Here is a 23,509-nt window from a genome sequence, read left to right on the forward strand (position 1 = left end):
CCAAATTCCCCAGTAAAGTTACAGCATATGTGCGCCAAACAATATTTTCCGTAACCAAAAAATGGTTCAAATGGCTCTGAGCACTATGGGACTTAACATCTGTGGTCGTCAGTCCCCTAGAACTTAGAACTACTTAAACCTAACTAACCTAAGGACATCACACACATCCATGCCCGAGGCAGGATGCGAACCTGCGACCGTAGCAGTCACGCAGTTCCGGACTGAGCGCCTGAACCGCTAGACCACCGCGGCCGGCTTTCCGTAACCACTCGCTCTCTTACGCCACCAGCTTAGCCGGCTAACTAGTTAAAATTATTAATTTAAAATTTACCATAACGTTAATAAAAGAAAAAATATTTTCTTGAACGCTATGAAAAACATAATGAATTTTGCAATTACACCTAAACTTAGGCCTTAAAGACGTTTAGTACTAAAACAAGACAATCAAAACTATTTCATTGTTAATTTTAGTCCATTAAAATTCCTGATATTCTTTGAAATTAAATTTACACAAACGTCTCTTTTACATTTTTAAGTGCAAGAACAAGTGGCTTTTTATAGTCAAGGACGATTTTAGCCGAAAATTGCGCGAGGCGTGCTTTGGTGGCTTTTGTAGTCCTATTCGAGGCTGTTTTCGGGCATGGTGTACCACAAATGTTCCACATCAGTATGTTCGTCTCGACCTTACCCACACAGCTGTGGTTCGTCATAAACCGTTGTCGTTTGCACCCAGAGTGTAGGAATAGCTATGTGGAGCGGGCACCACAGACATTGCTTGAAACTCCTGCTGTCTTAGGTATAGCTTTAAAGCATTTGTACTGAAACAAAAAATCGTTCAAATCTCGAGGAGTAATTTTTGCTGTCGTGCCTAGCAGTTTTCTTATGTTTGGCACTTTCGTCATCAACTGTAAAAAAGTCACGATCTCCTTAGACATTTACGCTGCCACTCAGTGCCCGTCTGGAAATCATCGAACATTTTGTGATAGCCGAACATTAGCTCGGTTGTCCGTATTTCAACAAATATTACCTTTGAGATATCCGGTTCAGCTCTTGCATACCTCACTTTATCCTTCCTCAATCATCTGCTTGCATCCACGAAGCTACTAATTCTATTAGCTCGCCTTTGTCTCTTCTAACTGAGATATTACTGTGAGATCAAGTTGAATTCAGTGCAAGAGGTAACAGTTTCGCAGACGGGTTAAAACTCCTTGTATCTAAAGCACCAGAATATGAATTCATAATTCTTGGGTTGATTCCCAGTCGGCCTAGGACTTTTATCGATCATTTATCACTTCTAACAATGTACTAATATGAAAACTCCGACTTGCACCATGGATCGGAGGGAGCCATATACACTAAAACTACACTAAACTCCTCCCGCACAGGCCATGAAGGCCCAAAGGTACCGACTGGCCGCCGTGTCATCCTCAATCCACAGTTGTCACTGGATGCTGATACGGAAGGGCATGTGGGCAGCACACCGCTCTCCCGGCCGTAGGTCAGTTTCCGAGACCGGAGCCGCTACTTCTCAATCAAGTAGCTCCTCAGTTTGCCTCACAAGGGCTGAGTGCACTCCGCTTGCCATCAGCGCTCGGCAGACCGGATGGTCACCCGTCCAAGTGCCAGCCCACCCCGACAGCGCTTAACTTCGGTGATCTGACGGGAACCACTGTTACCACTGCGGCACGGCCGTTGGCACCATATACACTACCCGATCACAAGTATCCGTACACCCCTATATAATGAGGAATTGACCAGGAGATGTCTCGAGAGTTAGATACACCAGTATAAATGAAGGCGGGGAGTGTTGTGCTGTTGGAAGGGAAGCAGTAACAGTAGAAGGAGGTGCGCAGGAAAGCTCACTGATATCGAACATGGACTAATCACTAGGACGTCACTTGAGTAACAGTTCCATCGGGGACATTTCAAACCTTCTAGAGTTGCCCAAGTAGACTGTTGGTGACGCAGTTATGAAGTGGAAGCGCGGAGGAAGAACAACAGCTAAACCAAGAGCAGTCAGTCCTCATGTACTGATGGTCAGCGATCGTCTAGCATTGCAATGCATGGTTGTACAAAAATCGCATGAAATAGGCGGAAGGACTTAGCAGCAGTCCAGTTAGCACAATGACTGTGCATAGAGAGTTAAAAAGGAAGGATTACATTGGTCGGGCATCTTGTCATAAGCCACACATTTCTGCACTGTGACTCATGAGACGGTCTAATAAGCAATGCCTCTGGATAGTGGATGACTAGAAACAAGTGATTTGGAGTAGTGTATCACGCTATACACCCTGGCTGTCAGACGAAATGATTTGGATTTGGCGAATGCCTGAAGAACATTACCCGCCATCATGTATAGTACGAACGAGGTGATATTATGATATGGGGGTAATCTTCGTGGTTGCACCCTGTCATAAAACAGCATTTCTCCTGACTGGAATGGCCTGCCTAGAATCACGACCTGAACCCAATTACACCGCTTTAGGATAAGACAGTACGCCGTATTGGCTCCCAGTTCCAGCGTCCAGCACCTCTAGCTTCTTTTGTTTCGCCTCTCTAGGGACAAAGAGACGCCAGTCCCCCACATACATTCATACACCTCATCGAAAGTGCCGTAGCAGCGTTCATGCCAGTATAATGGCAACCACTGGACACATCCAACACTAATGTCAGCAAACAGTTGTCTTGATGTTTTTGTTCAGAAAGTGTAACTGGTTGACTACGTCAGTTCAAAGGTCAGAGGGACGCAACAGCATACCAACTGGAGTAGGACTATGACTATTAAAGCACTACGGTGTTCTGACCAAATTTCTTGTTGATGACAACTTTACGTTTCTGTCTTGTATAAGCGATGGACACATCTCATACGAAATAAAAATTTAGCTAACAAACTGATGCCCCACATTCTAGCTGTAACGCTGTGTAATAAGACACTTACTGCAAAGGCCAAGCAGAGAAGGAGAACCGTTCTTGTAGAGACAGCCATCTCGAGTGATACAACGGGATGTGTGGCTCCGGTTTATATTCGTCCGCGGTGTAGAGCATTTCCTGTCGCACAAAGAACCGGCGTGTTGTGTTCTCCGTTGCTCTGCTGCGTCTGTTGTGGCGTCAGCTTACTTTGCAGACCCATTCTTCTGGAAAAATAACAGGAAATTAGACCACTCTCCGTGTCTGCGCCAAATAGTCGTAGACAGTAGCAATAGATAACACCTGTCGTATGTTTGCATTTGTTATATGGAAGATCTATATTCAACTTGAAGATTGCTCATTCATTAGACCTTTATTTATTGTCATCGTTAATATGTGGAAAGGTCCATAGGAAAGACATCGTAGCAATTCGTATAATGAGCTGCATATATCGTTTCCATAGATGGTTTCATTTTCTACTCGGCGTATGGGAATCATCGAGGTAATTGGAGAATTTTACAAAAGTTTGACATTAAATCGCAGTAATGGCATTTAACTGATGAGTAGTCTCGAAATTTGCGAGGCACATTTTGAAAAATAATCTACCATACGTTAAAATATACCTGGTTAGACCAGCACATTCAGCGGAGGGTATTCTTATGTGCTGGATGAAACATTCCATAGATTCGCAGCACGAATTTAGGCAAGCTGGGGATTGAGGATATTAGGATTTAAAATACTGACAGGTTTGTCACCATTTCCTCCCTCTTTTCGCCTCAAGCATTTGACCTGATGTTGTGTAGCGCCCTCAAGTCTGAATCCTGTTGGATTCATCTTATGTATGATCTATCAACATAGTTTATTCCTCCTGTGAGGTAGTGGCTAATTTCTAGTACGGCAGTAAGTGGTATCAAATCTTACGCCCACCCAGAAAGGCAATGCCGCAGAACACCTGTGCATTCCACCCTCCTTGAGTGTAGTCAGTGGAGAGGGTAAATGGCGAAATTCTGGAAGCTTAAATCTAAGGAAGACCACGTTGACAGAAAATCAGGTGTGTCTAGATGCCCCAGGATTGTAGCTTTACTACATGACTGCAGAGAAGAAAAGAGACTACAGTGAAAGAAGAAACTTTGTAAGTTTCAGTCTTATAAAAGAAATCACAATTCTCGTCGATTTATGTCTGTCTCACTTTTCGTTCTGAATGGTTAATAGATACAACATCAAGGCGATGGGAACAATTTGTCATAGAGCACTATGATAATTAATTGTGATAATTAATAATGTTTATTATATATTATTATTATTGCAAACAAGTAACAAGTTATGTGAGCAACTGCTGCTATTTTAAAAATATTTTGTCAAAATTGTTTTTACAGTAGTCTCACCTTCTAGTAAATTGCAAAAATTTTTCGTCCTCTTCTACACTGCAGCAAATTTCGTATTGTGGACATCCACGGCTGTAGAAGTGTAGCATGATCAATAAGACCGCCTCAGCTGTACGATAAATTTTATTTGTGATTCATCTAATTTCGTGGCACTAGCGCCACATCTTAAGGGATACATCTGTGTACAGGGTGAATCACCTATAACTTGCACCGCAAATATTCCGGAACTGGCAAGTGTCATTGATGTACAGTTTTCTTGTAACGGACTGGTAGTCAGGGGCTCGTATTGTTAGCCAATAAACAAATTGTAATAACATTTAAAAAGTGTACTTTATATTATTTACTTTCGCAAACATGCATGTTGTTAAATAGAACAGTGCGTGTTAACATTAGCAAACTAAAAGTATGGTAAATTGGAACGTCAGTGGTGTTTCTTGCAAGATTATAGTGCGAGTCGTTTAGGAGATATCGTATCTTGAAACGTTCCCACACCGACACATGTACAATACCTGTGGTAGCACACACTAAAGAAAAACACAGGTGCACAGACTATTTATGTGGATTCTGACCAGTAACGAGACAACTGACCAGTCTATGTTCATAATAACAACCGACAGCGGCAATACAAACTTCCAATCTGTTATGGAACGACTGCTGCACACGTGCTAGCATTTCGGCAGAGATGTCAGACCAGGCTCTAGTAATTCGTTGTTGCATATCATTGGCTGTAGTTGCTCTGTCCTTATAGACAGCGTCTTTTAACTTTCCCCACACAAAATAGTCTACAGGCGTCAGATCAGGGGAACGGGCTGGCCAAGGTTCAAAAATGGGTCAAATGGCTCTGAGCACTATGGGGACTTAACATCCGAGGTCATCAGTCCCCTAGAACTTAGAACCACTTAAACCTAACTAACCTAAGGACATCACACACACCCATGCCCGAGGCAGGATTCGAACCTGCGACCGTAGCGGTCACGCGGTTCCAGACTGTAGCGCCTAGAACCGCTCGGCAACAATGGCCGGCGGGCTGGCCAAGGTTTAGGTCCTCTGAGCCCAATGCAACTATTTGGAAACTATTCGTAAAGACATTCTGTAGTACACCGTGCACTCTGGGCTGGACAGCCATTATGTTGGTACCACTGGTTCCTCCTAGTCTGCAGAGGAACGTCTTCTGGCATCTGTGGAAGATGGTCTGTTAGGAGGCCGCGATTTGCACGCGTTCAGTGTTCCGTCTCTAACACTGACGACACAAGTGACGAAGGCAACGGGGACCGTCAACAGACGAATAGTGTATGTTTCGGGTGTTTACCTGGCCATCACTGGTAAATGTGGTTTCATTATTAAACAAGATACATGATACATCTGGAGTATCCTTAGTGCCCACGTACAGTAGCTAACACGCTGCTCGTAATCGTTTCTACGCAGCTCTCGATGGAGAAGGCTGTGACAGGAATGGAAGCTATGCGGTTGAAGAATGCATAGAACACTTACCTGACTCATGCCACTACCTCGTGAGATTGCGCGTCAGCTGACTTACAGATCAACTGCAACAGCAGCAAGAACATTAATTTCCCGCTCTTCTGTCGTCACTTGTTTCCTTCTGTTACGTTGTCTCGGTGGTACACTACCCATCTGATGTAGTGGTTAAAGAGGTCGATACATAATTGCCGAGATGGCCGACGTCTGTAGGGATATCTTGCCGCATTCAATTTACAAGGACGTACTGTATTCTTCCTACACTCTCCATACACCATCCAGCATGCCGGCTATTTCTGCATTGGTAAATCCCATTGTCTACTCACGACCCACTGCTTGGACTGTTATACGCTAACTGATTAGCAAGTCAAAATGCACTCAAGGAACACAGAAGTACACTATAAGTAACATCCTACCTAGGAACTATGCGGGATGAGTGGCACAAACGAGTGTCGATGCGGAAACTTTTCAAAATACGATATCCCGTAGACGACTCACACTAGAGTCACGCAACATACACCACTGACATCCTGATTTACCCTAATTTTAATCTGTTAACGTCAGCAGGTATTGTTCCATTTAAAAATTTTATGTTTACACAAATAATACATTTCCTAATTATTATTACAATGCATTTAAAGCTAGCAATATGAGCCCCTGACTATCAGTCTATTCTCTGAAAGCCGCACATCAACAGTACTTTCAATTTCTGCAATACCTTAGATGAACGTTTTAAGTGATTCATCTAATATAAAAAAGAGTAAAATGAATAAAGATCCTGTCTCGGTTGAACTGTAGCTAAACTGTACAACTGTAAAGGAAATATTGCTCACTCACATTAATTTTGTAAATTATTCCAAACGATAACCAATAGATGACTCAGCGTTCTTTGTCCACTTGTGGTAAGCATGTTTAACTATCAAGAGGTTGGTAGTTTGATTTAAAATAGAGCAGAATGCAGGGAACATCATTTCCATACAGGAAATCTAGAATAAGAAGAAAGTGGTAAACCGGATGGATGTCAACGATAAAGCAAATACGAGGGTTGGAACTTTAATAGTGGTAACTATTTATTTTCAGCTCGTACAAAATAGATACGTGTTTCAAAGTTTTACTGAACTTAAAAGTAGTCACCAGTATTTTGTATAAGCCGTTGCCAGCGATGTGAAAGTCGTGGGATACTCTTAGCAGTGCCAGTTGTGTTGACAGTTTGAGCGGTGCGGTGTATTGCCCGACGAATTTGTAGCAGTTCTGAAGCGAATGTCGTGAAGTGTTTCCTTCAGTTTAGCAATCGAATTGAACTCACGAGGGTTTACATCTGGGGAATGCAGTAGGTGGTATAGCACTTAGAAGCCCCATCAGTCAAACAAATCAGTAAGAGCTTGCACTGTACGTGCTTGAGCATTGTCCTGCAAAATGACAGTCAGGCCCTGCAAAAAGTGTCATCACTTCTGTCTCCATGCTGTTCATTTTTGGAACACAACCTACGACAAGCTTAGAGACAGAAGTGATAACACTTCCTGCAGGACCTGACCATCATTCTGCCAGTTTCTTGCAGGCGTAAAAATAATGTTGGAGAACCTGTAGGATTTCGTTCACTTCGAAAGTCCAACAATGCGTTAAATAAATGTAATGGCTAATGCCAAATGTCTAACATTTAACTCCCAGTTTCTGCTGCCTTTCGCCTAATGGCTAAAACATAATGCCTAATGCATAATGACTTACACACAATGCATGACATTCTATGTAAACACACCTCTATATAATCCCCTTCTGCTACAAATGTTAAACAGAAGTCGTAATATGGAATAAATATATACACAAGGATGTTTTCTGTAAGCTCAGCCACCACCAATAGTTTTTGATTATCATTTGATCAACATAGTAGCAAATACAATGCACTCTGTAGGGCTCAAAATACAGATGCAGGCATCTATCTGCAAAATATGTTTATACCATCATGCAGTCAGTAGTTTTCAACGACTATGGAGGATCGGTTTCTTTGACACCCATGTACACTAACACCTTCATTTATAGCTGATTTCTGCATTCTCAGATTTACTCTCAAGGAGACAATGATTTTCATATAAGTAATTTTCCAGATCACCAAACTACCCACTGCTCTATAGGATAACTTGCCAAAAATTGTAAGTGAAATTTTGATGACATGAGCCAAGGCTATGGGAGAGGGACGGGGAGAGCTCCCTGTCGCAGCCAACTGCATGCCAGTCAGCTCCCCACCAATCGAGTAATGTTTTTTTACACTAATTTGATTGTGTGTATGTCATAATTTGCTGTCCAACACGAATTGATGCCAGCAGCAACAGTGACATTCAGCTGGGAAGCAGAAGGCTATTGTTAAGAATTATGTCTCTCTATCTCTAATTATTATTGTTATCTGTTTGTGTCGTTATATTTGTAGCTTTGTTATTATTATTTTATGTGTGAAGAGATGCAGGTATTTTACTCATCATAGCAGCAACTACAGTCCATAGGATGGCTTCCTGACCTCGTGTTGTCCACCTATGTCATAGCACAGGCACAGCACTCAAGTCTGACATGTGTACTGTCATTCGATAACACATACAATATGTCCGCCAGTGGCTACAAACATGTGAATCTAGCTCTGGCTCGAAACAAAGACTTTGAAGTAGTTATGGAGGCGGAAAACACACAATGTGTTGCTGCTGAAGTGTAGTATTTATGGAACGAGAGGGGCTACTTATACAGTATGATGGAATATATAGAGAAGAAACTGGCGACACAATATTTATGTTCCTATGATTGGAATTAAGGTTTCAATAGTTGATGGGCATGATGAGGCAATGCTTGAATTAACTTCAGGGGACAGACACATTTACATACAACATTCAAGTGCTTTGAATATGTATGATCTATGCAGTGCGCTAGCATTTGCAGTAAATAAACCGACAAATTGGCACCTATTTGTAAGATGGATGACATCGCTGAGTACTTGCACTACAAAAGTGTAAACATAGACAAAGAGGAGGAATGCATCAATACCTGTAGTCCATTTGTACCGAAGGGTGCAAGTATCGAATCCACCAAGTCCGAAGAGGTTGAGTTTATGAACGATATTCTAATTTGTTGTTGTTGTTGTTGTCTTCAGTCCTGAGACTGGTTTGAACCTACATCCTTCTGAATCTGCTTAGTGTATTCATCTCTTGGTCTCCCTTTACGATTTTTACCCTCCACGCTGCCCTCCAATGCTAAATTTGTGATCCCTTGATGTCTCAGAACATGTCCTACCAACAGGTCTCTTCTTCTTGTCAAGTTGTGCCACAAACTCGTCTTCTCCCCAATTCTATTCAATACCTCCTCATTAGTTATGTGATCTACCCATCTAATCTTCAGCATTCTTCTGTAGCACAACATTTCGAAAGTATCTATTCTATTCTTGTCCAAACTATTTATCGTCCATGTTTCACTTCCATACATGGCTACACTCCATACAAATACTTTCAGAAACGATTTCCTGACACTTAAATCTATATTCGATGTTAACAAATTTCTCTTCTTCAGAAACGCTTTCCTTGCCATTGCCAGTCTAGATTTTATATCCTCTCTACTTCGACCATCACCAGTTATTTTGCTCCCCAAATAGCAAAACTCCTTTATTACTAGATTTTATATCCTCTCTACTTCGACCATCACCAGTTATTTTGCTCCCCAAATAGCAAAACTCCTTTATTACTTTAAGTGTCTCATTTCCTAATCTAATTCCCTCAGCATCGCCCGACTTAATTCGACTCATTCCATTATCTTCGTTTTTGCTTTTGTTGATGTTCATCTTATATCCTCCTTTCAAGACACTGTCCATTCCGTTCAACTGCACTTCCAAGTCCTTTGCTGTCTCTGATAGAATTACAGTGTCATCGGCAAACCTCAAAGTTTTTAATTCTTCTCCATGGATTTTAATACCTACTCCGAATTTTTCTTTGTTTCCTTTACTGCTTGTTCAATATACAGATTGAATAACATCGAGGTCAAGCTACAACCCTGTCGCACTCCCTTCCCAACCACTGCTTCCCTTTCATGTCCCTCGACTCTTATAACTGCCATCTGGTTTCTGTACAAATTGTAAATAGCCCTTCGCTCCCTGTATTTTACCCCTGCCACCTTGAGAATTTGAAAGAGAGTATTCCAGTCAACATTGTCAAAAGCTTTCTCTATGTTTACAAATGCTAGATATGTAGGTTTGCCATTCCTTAATCTATTTTCTAAGATAAGTCGTAGGGTCAGTATTGCGTCACGTGTTCCAACATTTCTGCGGAATCCAAACTGATCTTCGCCGAGGTCGGCTTCTACCAGTTTTTCCATTCGTCTGTAAAGAATTCGCGTTAGTATTTTGCATCTGTGACTTATTAAACTGATAATTCGGTAATTTTCACATGTCAACACCTGCTTTCTTTGGGATTGGAATTATTATATTCTTCTTGAAGTCTGAGGGTATTTTGCCTGTCTCATACATCTTGCTCACGAAATGGTAGAGTTTAGTCAGGACTGGCTCTACCAAGGCCGTGAGTAGCTCCCATGGAATGTTGTCTACTCCCGGGGCCTTGTTTCGATTCAGGTCTTTCAGTGCTCTCTCAAACTCTTCACGCTGTATTGTATCTCCCATTTCATCTTCATCTACATCCTCTTCCATTTCCATAATATTGTCCTCAAGTACAGCGCCCTTGTATAGACCCTCTATATACTCCTTCCACATTCCTGCTTTCCCTTCTTTGCTTAGAACTGGGTTTCCATCTGAGCTCTTGATATTCATACAAGTGGCTCTCTTTTCTCCAAAGGTCTCTTTAATTTTCCTGTAGGCAGTATCTATCTTACCCCTAGTGAGATAAGCCTCTACTTCCTTACATTTGTCCTCTAGCCATCCCTGCTTAGCCATTTTGCACTTCCTGTAGATCTCATTTTTGAGACGTTTGTATTCCCTTTTGCCTGCTTCATTTACTGCGTTTTTATATTTTCTCCTTTCATCAATTAAATTCAATATTTTTTCTGTTACCCAAGGATTTCTACTAGCCCTCGTCTTTTTACCTACTTGATCCTCTGCTGCCTTCACTACTCCATCCCGCAGAGCTACCCATTCTTCTTCTACTGTATTTCTTTCCCCCATTCTTGGTAATTGTTCCCTTATGTTCTCCCTGAAACACTCTACAACCTCTGGTTTAGTCAGTTTATCCAGGTCCCATCTCCTTAAATTCCCACCTTTTTGCAGTTTCTTCAGTTTTAATCTACAGTTCATATCCAATAGATTGTGGTCAGAGTCCACATCTGCCCCTGGAAATGTCTTACAATTTAAAACCTGGTTCATAAATCTCTGTCTTACCATTATATAATCTATCTGATACCTTCTAGTATCTCCAGGATTCTTCCATGTATACAACCTTCTTTCATGATTCTTGAACCAGTGTTAGCTATGATTAAGTTGTGCTCTGTGCAAAATTCTACCAGACGGCTTCCTCTTTCATTTCTCTCCCCCAATCCATATTCACCCACTATGTTTCCATCTCTCCCTTTTCCTACTCTCGAATTCCAGTCACCCATGACTATTAAATATTCGTCTCCCTTCACTACCTGAATAATTTCTTTTATCTCATCATACATTTCATCAATTTCTTCATCATCTGCAGAGCTATATAAACTTGTACTACTGTAGTAGGCATGGGATTCCTGTCTATCTTGGCCACAATAATGCGTTCACTATGCTGTTGGTAGTAGCTTACCCGCACTCCTATTTTTTCTTCATTATTAAACCTACTCCTGCATTACCCCTATTTGATTTTGTATTTATAATCCTGTATTCACCTGACCAAAAGTCTTGTTCCTCCTGCCACCGAACTTCACTAATTCCCACTATATCTAACTTCAACCTATCCATTTCCCTTTTTAAATTTTCTAACCTACCTGCCCGATTAAGGGATCTGACATTCCACGCTCCGATCCGTAGAACGCCAGTTTTCTCTCTCCTGATAACGACGTCTTCTTGAGTAGTCCCCGCCCGGAGATCCGAATGGGGGACTATTTTACCTCCAGAATATTTTACCCAAGAGGACGCCATCAACCTTTAACCATACAGTAAAGCTGCATGCCCTCGGGAAAAATTACGGCTGTAGTTTCCCCTTGCTTTCAGCCGTTCGCAGTACCAGCACAGCAAGGCCGTTTTGCTTAGTGTTACAAAGCCAGGTCAAACATCCAGACTGTTGCCCCTGCAACTACTGAAAAGGCTGCTGCCCCTCTTCAGGAACCACACGTTTGTCTGGCCTCTCAACAGATACCCCTCCGTTGTGGTTGTACCTACTGTACGGCCATCTGTATCGCTGAGGCACGCAAGCCTCCCCACCAACGGCAAGGTCCATGGTTCATGGGGGTAGGTATTCTAATTTATGACTCAGTAAATAGGTAAGTAGGTATTCTAATTTATGACTCAGTAAATACAGGCTTAATTTAAGGCTTGCAGAAGACAGCTGTTTGCGAAATAATGCATTGTGATGCAGTGATTGCAAATAAGCCATTATTTTCACCTCCTCACGCCAGATTGGCTTCTTAGCAACGAACCTGTGTGTCAGCAGTTAACAAATTAAGTTCTGAGTTATTTGTTGCAAGACACACGTACACTTGCAGTTTAAACATACACTGCTACTATTCGTCTCTGTTTTAGTCTGCATTACAGTTTACGCCACCAGATCTACAGCTACCTCTGCACAGATACTCCGCACGCCACCGTATAGTGCGTGACAAAGGGTACCCTGTAACGCTACTAGTCATTTCCTTTCCTGTTCCACTTGCAATAGAGCTACGGAGGACCGAGCGGGGACACTACTGCAGCTGTCAGGAATCTATGGAGCGACAACGACGCCAATGAAACATCATTAGAGTTTCGTTATTTCTTCATAGTGTTTACAAGTCGTCGTTCCTAAGCAGCTGCAGATGCTGATTCAGCTCCGTGTTGGATTCTGACTGACGTCTGTCAAGTCAGTTCAGCGTTTACTCGCCCAGGATGTAGTGTCAGTGAGCCTGAAGGCGCGGCGGCTAATGGCAAGTGGAGTAGCGGCTGCTCAACGTGAAGTGGTTCTCGCGCCGGCTGCGGAGTGTACTTGGTCCCACATTGATTTATACGGTCAAATGGCTCTGAGCACTATGGGACATAACATCTGAGGTCATCCGTCCCCTAAAACTTAGAACTACTAAAACCTAACTAACCTAAGGACATCACACATATCCATGCCCGAGGAAGGATTCGAAACTGCGACCGTAGCGGTCGCGCGGTTCCAGGCTGAAGCGCCTAGAACCGCTAGGCCACACCGGCCGGCGAATTATACGATCACCTTTGACGGCCCATCCACAGTGTTCCATGTGTCGGTTGTCGTACGGTAGCTTGATTTCCTCACTGCCCCTGGTAGGTTTCAGCACCCGAAGGCACCTGAGTATTGAGTAGGAAAGTGGACCACAAGAGGGCACGTTGCTGACTTCCACGTTGAAGGCCAGAACTTGCACTCTGTGATGTGATGTTATTTGAAGACGGCCAGTTTCTTCATCAGTAGATAGTAGGCGTTGAGCAACATGAAGTTCATCAAGTGAAGGCCATCACCTTAAGTACATCTTCGGCTAGTTTATAGATTGTGCTGGAGCATCTAGGACATAAATTCACTACGGTATCATACACTACTGGCCATTAAAATTGCTACACCACGAAGATAACGTGCTACAGACGCGAAATTTAACCGACAGGGAGAAGATGCTGTCATATGCAAATGATTAGCTTTTCAGAGCATTCACACAAGGGTGGGGCCGGTGGCGACGCCTACAACGTGCTGACATGAGGAAAGTTTCCAACCGATTTCTCATACACAAACAACAGTTGACCGACGTTGCCTCGTAAAACGTTGTTGTGATGCCTCGTGTAAGGAGCAGAAATGCGTACCATCATGTTTCCGACTTTGATAAATATCGGATTGTGGCCTATCGCGATTGCGGTTTATTGAATCGCGACATTGCTGCTCGCATTGGTCGAGATCCAATGACTGTTAGCAGAATATGGAATCGTTGGGTTCAGGAGGGTAATACGGAACGCCGGGCTGGATCCCAACGGCCTCATATCACTAGCAGTCGACAGGCATCTTATCCGCATGGCTGTAACGGATCGTGCAGCCACGTCTCGATCCCTGAGATAACAGATGGGGACCTTTGCAAGACAACAACCATGTGCACGAATAGTTCGACGACGCTTGCAGCAGCATGGACTATCAGCTCGGAGACCATGGCTGCGGTTACCCTTGACGCTGCATCACAGACAGGAGCGCCTGAGATGGTGTACTCAATTACGAACCTGGGTGCACGAATGGCAAAACGTAATTTTTTCGGATAATTCCATGTTCTGTATACAGCATCATGATGGTCGCATACGTGTTTGGCAACATCGCGGTGAACGCACATTGGAAGCGTGTATTCGTCATCGTCATACTGGCGTATCACCCGACGTGATGGTATGGGGTGCCATTTGTTACACGTCTCGGTCACCTCTTGTTCGCATTGATGGCACTGTAAACAGTGGACGTTACATTTCAGATGTGTTACGACCCGTGGCTCTACCCTTCATTCGATCCCTGCGAAACCCTACATTTCAGCAGGATAATGCACGACCGCATGTTGCAGGTCCTGTACGGGCCTTTCTGGGTACAGAAAATGTTCGACTGCTGCCGTGGCCAGCACATTCTCCAGATCTGTCACCAATTGAAAACGTCTGGTCAATGTTGGCCGAGCAACTGGCTCGTCACAATACGCCAGTCACTACTCCTGATGAACTGTGGTATCGTGTTAAAGCTGCATGGGCAGCTGTACCTGTGCACGCCATCCAAGCTCTGTTTGACTCAATGCTCAAGCGTATCAAGGCCGTTATTACGGCCAGAGGTGGTTGTTGTGAGTACTGATTTCAAAGGATCTATGCACCCAAATTGCGTGAAAATGTAATCACATGTCAGTTCTAGTATAATATATTTCTCCAATGAATACCCGTTTATCACCTGCATTTCTTCTTGGTGTAGCAATTTTAATGGCCAGTAGCGTAATTATGGAATCGAGTGCTATTGCTGTGAATACCAGCAATCACAGTGATCAACTCATGACAAGATCTGGAGTATTTAAAGTGTGCTAGAGTGAGGCTATGACACAATTCTAAGTTCATAATTACCAAATATGTCCTTATTTGCTACATTCATAGGCTGTTAAGTGCCGTGTCGGTCCATCGATGAGTGTTCTTACGAAATAGATACAGTTTCTTGCAACATGTCTTAGGAACTATCGAATATGTTAGCTCGCTTCCTTTGGGTTTCCGTCCTCTTCTACAGAATGCTTATTCGTTAGTCGGCGGCAATGTCGTCGACCCGATCCACTTGCCATAATCACTAGCTACCTGTTGCCACCCCCCTCTTTGGCATGACTTGAGTTTTCGTAAGGCAATGTGAGTTTGACTAAATTTTTTTTTCTAATTTCTACCGCTTACAATTCTGTGCCACAACTGAGCGAGAAAAAACCGACTTTCTATATGCCTCTGTGTGAGCCCTAATTGTCATATCTTAGGTGAAATGCATGTTGCTGGGAGTACGATCTTTTTTTTTTTCCTTTACTGTATTTCAATTCGCAATCGGGGCGGGCTGACAGCTGCATATGCGCTCTTCAGCCGAAAGACATAGAACAAACAATAGAAGAGATTTCAAAACAACAAAGGAGAAAACATGGTGAACATAGATATAAAAAAGGTGAACATCATGGAAGACAATAGACAAAAAAGTGGCAACTGTAAAATGGAGATAAAAACCGTAAAAAAGTAGCGCACACAAAAACCACACACTGGGACAATTAAAAGAACACAAGGCGCAGTATGACCGGAGCATAAAAGTATCAATGGATGGCATAGCACATAACACTGACAATAACACTAAGTGCAAGGACAAAAAATGTTTCAAATGGCTCTGAGCACTATGGGACTTAACAGCTGTGGTCATCAGTCCCCTAGAACTTAGAACTACTTAAACCTAACTAACCTAAGGACATCACACACATCCATGCCCGAGGCAGGATTCGAACCTGCGACCGCAGCACTCGCGTGGTTCCAGACTGCATGCCTAGAACCGCGAGACCACCGTGGCCGGCTAAGTACAAGGACAGCATACAATTAAAATCACACCTTTCGCCACACAGGTGAAACAGCACTAAACACTGACGTGGCACACTGACGTTGATCAAAACAGAGGATCTGCCAGGTGCAAGGAGATGAGGGAGAAGGGAAGAAGGGAGGGAGGGGAAGAGAGGTGGGAGATGGGTGGGGGGGCGTGCCGAAGAGGGCCAGGTAGGGAGGGAAGGAAAGAGGCAAGGATGGGGTACAGGGTCTCAGGGGGGGAGGAATATCCGCTCTGGGAGAAGGAGGGGAGAGGAAAAATGGGGCCCTGGGGAGGGGGAGAACAAGGCCAGGTTATAGTTGGAAGGAAGGGTAGATGTCATGGCGAAGTTCATCATCCAGGAGGGGGATGCCGCTTGAAATTGCCCTGATGATGGAGATGGAGGGTGTGGAGGTGGAGAGAGGGAGAGATACATCAATAAAGGCGCAGCACTGGGCGGGGGACGGAGAGGAAGAAGGAAACCAGGGGGAGGGGGGGATCAAGCCTGCGGATAACGTAAAGGATGCGGAGATGTTGGAGAAGGAGGAGGAGATGAGGGAAGGGGATAAGTTCATACAGGAGCTGTGTGGAGGAAGGAAGGCGGATGTGGAAGGCAAGGTGGAGAGCATGGCGTTCGAGGATTTGGAAGGCCTTATAAAAGCAGGTGGGTGTGGAGAACCAGGCAATGCTGGCACAACAGAGGGTAGGATGGATGAGGGATTTGTAGGTGTGGACGATGGTGGAAGGATGCAATCCCCATGTATAGCCAAACAGGAGTTTCAGGAGGTGGAGGCGTGAATGGGCTTTCTGCTGGATGGTCTGGAGGCGAGGGGTCCAGGTGAGGTGACAGTCGAGGGTGAGGCCAAGGTATCTCAGGGTGGGGGTGAGCTGGATGGAACCATAAAGGATGAGGTAGAAATCATGGAGATGGAAGGAGTGGGTGCCTAGGTTTTGGAGGGGTTGGGATGGAGGAACCACTGGTTACACGTGCACTGATTAAGATGGGTTTGGAGGGTGCGTTGGGACTGTTGGAGGGTAGGAGAGAGAGCCAGGAAGGCGATGTACATCTGCATTCAGATGAACGGAATGGATCGAGTGCTTGATCTCTGTGTAGGACCATTTCGATATATAGGCAATGAGTTGTATCTTCCTTTACAACTACTTTATTACGGAATGTAACTACATTACTTCGACAGTTATTGATATTTCTCCATCGCTATTGCTGCTGTAATATTATTATTTCGTCTCTGTTTTCTACGTACGAGGGGCGTTTGAAATGTCCGTGCAAAGTCCGAGAGATTGCACCACCGGCGCATATTGAGGTCATGTTTAGTGAGTAGCATCTTTGGAAAGAACGCACACCAAGTTTCAGCCATATTAGTCTATTTCTTTGTGTTTGGCATTCGTGTGTATCAAGGAAGTCGAGTGATTGTCAAAAAATGGACGAAGAAGAATTTCATGTGGTGATTAAATATTGCTTTATGAAAGGCAAAACCCTCAGGAGACTAAAGAGAAGCTTGATAAAAATTACGGTGACTATGCGCCTTCGATTAGAACAGTTTATAAGTGGTTTCAAAATTTTCGGAGTGGCCATATGGGCACAAGTGATGGTGAACGTTCTGGACGCCCTGTGATGGATTACAGAAGAGTTAAGGTGCGTGATATTGCTAATGCTGTGGGCATCTCGAATGAGCGGGTACATAATATTTTACATAGACATTTGGACATGAGAAAGCTATCCGCAAGATGGGTTCTGCGATTGCTCACGCTTGACCAGAAACGGAATCGTGTGAAGTGTTGCAAGGCTGGTTTGAAGCTGTTCAAGAAGAATTTAGGTGTCGTTTCGTCACTGTGGATGAAACATGGATACATTACTATACTCCTCCAGCAATATAAACAATGGGTTACCAAGGGAGAATCTGCACCAAAAAAGGCGAAGACCATTCCTTCGGCCGGAAAGGTTATGGCGACCGTCTTTTGGGATTCGCAAGCGATAATCCTCAGCGACTATCTGGAAAAGGGTAAAATTATTACAGGTGCATATAATTCATCGTTATTGGACCGTTTGAAAACCAAGCTGCAAGAAAAACGCCGGCCACTGGACCGCAAAAAAGTCCTTTTCCATAACGACAATGCACCAGCACACCTCAGTGGTCGCAGAATTAATGGAAATACTATTCCAACTCGTTTCACATCCTCCTATTCTCCAGACTTGGCTCCATCGGACTACTATTTGTTCCCCAAATTGAAGAAATGCCTGGTGGGACAAAGATTTTATTCAAACAAGGAGGTGATTGCAGCAAATAATAGCTATTTTGCAGACTTTGACAATTCCTATTATTCGGAAGTAATCAGCAAATTAGAACAGCGTTGGATGAAGTGTATAAGTCTAAAAGGAGACTATGTCGAAAAATAAAAAAGGTTTACCCCAAACAAGAAAGTAGTTTTTATTTTTGTACGGACTTTTCAATTGCCCCTCGTATAATGACGTCGATATCTTCATCTGTGCAAACCGACAATATCATGCTGACACCCTGCAATAATGAAGTAATATACCTCTTATTATTTACAGCCATTTCTGATACGTCGTGGTATGGGAAAACTTAACCAAAACGTAAGGTAAGCAGAACTCAAAGGCTGCAGGGAGTGAAAGCGTAGACCCAAATGAGGTTACAGTTTCAAACACAATTTAATTTTATTAAACATTAAAAAAATACTTGTTCACTGGTATATATATATTATTGACCAATACAATAAGTTACTGAAAGGAATGACTTTAATCATTCGGCCAGAAGGGCCAAACAAATATAACCACAAATGCTGTTTTGATAATGCTAGAAGAATGCAAAACCAACAGTTAATTTACTTCGTCCAAAGGAGCAATAAAGACCAAAAGACAAATTCATAAACCAAAGGTTTTCTTAATGAAACAAGCAAACAAGATAAAATTAATAACCAAAAACGGGGAGTGACGTCGCCACGGCCTGAAGGGACTGAATATCAGTAGTAATAAATATTTGAGAATGGTTGAAGTTAGTGGGTTAGCACTTAAAACCAGCCCGTGCTCCTCACCACTAGGAAAACATTTACAATCAACTGTGCTAGGACTGCCTGCTTTAGCAATATGGCACAGACCAGCAGAACAACTAGAAACTTCAACGTGGCGAATCGTCCACATAGGGCATGACAGCAACTCTCTATAACACATAAAATTAAAATTACTAAACATTGAAACACATGGTTCAAAATATAACGCCTATCTAGGAAGGAACTGTTAATGACGCCCACTGGGCTTCGTAAATCTTCGACTTAGTAAATGTGACTGCCAGTACTAAATAATAATACGACTCAACAAATTGAAAAAAAAAGATCGTTATTGCACTTGGGTCAGAATAAAATTTCAACCACAGATAATATTTTAGGTTCAGCTATTAAGGCACAGAGAGTTAACATTCTTTTCTAGTGATAGCTACACTTGACAATATAACGGCAGATCATTGAATCGGGATTTCGGGCACGCCTGAGCCTACTAAAATTGCGAAACACCATGGCACACGACCTTAGAGCAAAACACACCCGATGACACGGGCAGAATTTGAGTGAGGCACATCAAGTCAAGAAATTCTCACCGTTAGTCCAGAAGGCAGACAAGCATTCGGCGACAGGTTGCAACCAGCACCAATTCGAGTTATGTCAATCGCCCCAGTTCCGCCATAGCAACGCGGACACGCCGAGTCAACAGTTGCCACGCCGAGCTTCCTTATCACACAGCGCGTCCAGAACGACTGCCCCGTCTCACTCCCGCAGCAGCACTCGATACTCTCGTCGTGAGCAGGTCTCTCCCTAGAACGCAGCGCCCTCCGAAATTTAAAAGCAAACGGAACACTCGCGGCAGAGCAAAGCCAAGGCTCCGGAAGGCGACACACCACACCTACGCAAAGATGAAGATGTTACGGTTCAATTTCGTTTAAGCTTTGCTTATTGTATGCCTCTACACGAATGATGTTGTTGAAGACTTGATATTAAGAGTATATTTCGGCTACAACTGCATCAACGGTTGAAATAATTTCTGACGTTGTCTCCGTTAGCGACCCTGTTAATTTTGATACACAGTTATTTCCGTATCTGCATCTACATATATGTACGTTATAGACAAGAGCATCATTTTAAAACACGTTGAGGTATTTTTTTAGCATTTACAGCAATGGATGATGGTCATACAACGGTGAACTTAACAGAGAATGTTTTGGATTAAGCGGTAAGTATATCTGATGCATCACACTTAGCAAGCACACTGAAGCTCAAAAAATTAAATATTGTGCCATCATAGACGCGGTAAAATAATTGATTTAAACCTTAGAGTGTAATTAACATCAACTACGTCTGAGAAAATCGATTTAAACATTGCATTTTTCGCATTCTCATATTTCACAGACATTTTAGAATATTGTGACGTCATAGTTGTGGAAAATAATACTGTTAATAAAGCTTTTAGGGAGCCTTGGCACCATTTATTTGGTTGCTAACTTCGTCGAAGGTAGACCTGGATCATTTGTAATAACAGGAATAACTGGCAATTAATATCATCGATTATACTTTTTCGAGGGAATAACAAGGTGTCTGTGTCCCTCCTTTATGGTGCTTGAGAACAATATAAATATGGAAATATTAAATCTGAGGGCGTATTACATCCAGAGCAGGCCTAATTACTTAGATTCAGACTGTCAGTCTACTTGCATGCCTGTATGTTTAGGTAACACGTATTTTTTCCTACAATTATAAGCCTGATCGGGTCAGTTTTATGATATTGGTTCTATTACGACATTGGTTCCTTAACCTACCTTCTGAACTGTCAACTGTTCTTAGGCGTAGAAAAGTAGTATTTCAGTATATCCTTCAAAATTTTGGATGCTAATTTGATGACTTCTCCACTCCACTGCAAGCAGATGACTGCTGAGCACGATCATGCGAGGGTTGGTGGTGGGCGTCCTCAACCTTCCCCTTCCGCTCCATTGGACTTCGTAGTTTTCAGTATCTTTACTAGGGCAAAATATTTTGTTTTGATGACATTAAATTGCAGTCAAGGTTTTCTGGGGGCTTAAATTAATTGCTGGGAGACAGTTATAATTTTTGTTTTATCGCTTCTTCGAAGAACCATATCATCGGTGAAAGATGATAAGGGATTTACAATTTTTAATGTTATATCTCTGTTTTGTGTGCTAATATGTTGGTTCACCTTTTTATTGCTTCGCTCCAGAGAAATGGTGACAAAGAGTTCCTCTGTTTGATACTAGGACAGATAGTAAAATAATACGTGACGAATTTTTTAATTTTACTCCTGATAGTGGCATTTTCTATGAATGTAATGGTTAGACACGCATGGAAGAACTGAAATCGTGAATACTTAAAAGACCCATTTTAATAAATTGTTAAATGATGGAAATGTTAATACAAGAACACAACAAACTGAATACCAAGCCACTGAATTCTATGTAGAGACTACAGCCAGTGATGAAGTTTAGCATAAAAAATTAAATAGTAAGTAATCTTAGATACAGTTCCGTCATTCCATCAGAAACTGTGAAACTAAGAACTTCCCAGCATTTCAAATCCCTATCCAGCCATCTAGGTTTAAGTTTCCAGTGGTTTCCATAAATCACTTAAGACAGATGTTTAGCGTGAGATTAGGTGGAGTGGAAACGCGATTTTGCACAAATGGGGCTCTCCTTAACAATAATTTATATAGCATGCAAACATATCAGTTAAAAAAGCAGGCGACACTTAACAGTAAAGCATAATAATGCTCTTTAGCCTGAAATAAAATAAGTAGGGCTAGAAAGACAGCGAATGGAATTGGCTCCACCCAAAATTACCTTCTACCAGGTCACTCCAGAACATAAATACACCACTGTCTCTCCATCTCCAACACAGTCTGAGCGCCGGCCGCGGTGGTCTCGCGGTTATAGGCGCGCAGTCCGGAACCGCGCGACTGCTACGGTCGCAGGTTCGAATCCTGCTTTGGGCATGGATGTGTGTGATGTCCTTAGGTTAGTTAGGTTTAAGTAGTTCTAAGTTCTAGGGGACTGATGACCATAGCTGTTAAGTCCCATAGTGCTCAGAGCCATTTGAACCATTTTTGAACAGTCTGATCCACAAGCTCTGGTGCCGTCAGAGGCCTTCCACACCTAGCACTAACTAGTATCGATACGCCACCGACCATGGATACTGCACTGCTATCCAGGAAATGTTCTTAGTTCCGATTTCTGCAGCTGACTCTACCCTTCTGCAAGCACAGACTGAACCACCATCCTCAGCTGCCATGACATGACCCACTCCATTGACCCTCCTGTGACACAAACGTGCCATGACTTGAAAGGGATTTCTGTAGGCGCTAAATATCGACCATGTTGTTCTATAGAGCACAAGTGCTGGGACAGTTTTTTTGAAAAGGACATGGCTGATTTCCTTCTCCTCGCTTCCCCAGTCGGAGGAGGAGGAGGAGGTTAGTGTTTAACGTCCCGTCGACAACGAGGTCATTAGAGACGGAGCGCAAGCTCGGGTGAGGGAAGGATGGGGAAGGAAATCGGCCGTGCCCTTTCAAAGGAACCACCCCGGCATTTGCCTGAAGCGATTTAGGGAAATCACGGAAAACCTAAATCAGGATGGCCGGAGACGGGATTGAACCGTCGTCCTCCCGAATGCGAGTCCAGTGTGCTAACCACTGCGCCACCTCGCTCGGTTCCCCAGTCGGAGCTTGTGCTCCATCCAAAATGCATGCAGGATATTTATGGTGAATCTCCCTCCAATAGTATTTCTTGGAGGACAAACAGGCAGTTTGGTCATTTAACAGTAAATCTTGCAATGAACATTTGGAGATTGGAAGGCACGTGCAGCTATTAGGGAAAGGAACATGTGGATGCACTTACTGCGGACAGAACACTGGTCCCAAAACTTTTTCGCATCAATGTGCAGACAATGCTTTCGGCTGAAGAGACGAAAAAACTGCCTACCTGAATTTATCTGTCAGTCGCCTCTAGCCATGACAGTGGCAGAGACGCAAGAGAAATGTCACCTAGCCAAGGCGCATCGATAGTGTCGTAACTGCCATTTGTGAACAGGAATGGCGGATATAAAAATTCGCTAGTTTCCATGTCCACCTTGGTCCAGGTGCTATCAAGGGAGCCGTTAGGTGGTGTTGTCCCTCTGCCGTCTGAGCTTTTTAGGAAGCTTCAGAACTTCGAAAAATTTTTAGAACAGAACACACCATTTATGGCGGCTCTGAAATGGTCTATGTTGGGACACAAAAGCACTTCTCTTAGTTTAGTTGAGGCCTGTGATCAGACGTGCTGTAATGTTCGGCCACTTGTCAATGTGGACGGCACTCTTGGTGCTTCGACATCTTCAGCGAAGGGTAAAAAGAATGAAGTAAGAGGAGTAGGTAAAACTATTCAATTTGTTCTTATTCATGGACCTACTTTATTTTGTGGTGCGAAGTTAAATTTTTCTTTAATGAAAGTTTCTTCTTCTTCCAGTTTGGGTAACGGATGGATAACTGTAGCT

The 23,509-nt window shown here is 43.1% G+C and overlaps 1 long non-coding RNA gene across 2 annotated transcripts in view; it reads right to left on the reverse strand.

Moving 5' to 3' along the window:
- LOC126418946 (uncharacterized) overlaps positions 1-23,509 on the reverse strand; it is a 99,461-nt gene that overhangs the window by 61,656 nt on the left and 14,296 nt on the right. The window contains exon 1 of one of the 2 annotated variants that reach the window (XR_007575915.1): positions 19,579-19,593. The exons of the other annotated variant lie outside the window; for it this stretch is intronic. This is a non-coding gene — a long non-coding RNA (uncharacterized LOC126418946). Of the gene's footprint in view, positions 1-19,578; positions 19,594-23,509 lie in introns of those variants that run through there. 2 annotated transcript variants of the gene reach the window in all.

This window comes from Schistocerca serialis, chromosome 9 (assembly GCF_023864345.2).
Source record: "Schistocerca serialis cubense isolate TAMUIC-IGC-003099 chromosome 9, iqSchSeri2.2, whole genome shotgun sequence".
NCBI lineage: Eukaryota > Metazoa > Arthropoda > Insecta > Orthoptera > Acrididae > Schistocerca > Schistocerca serialis.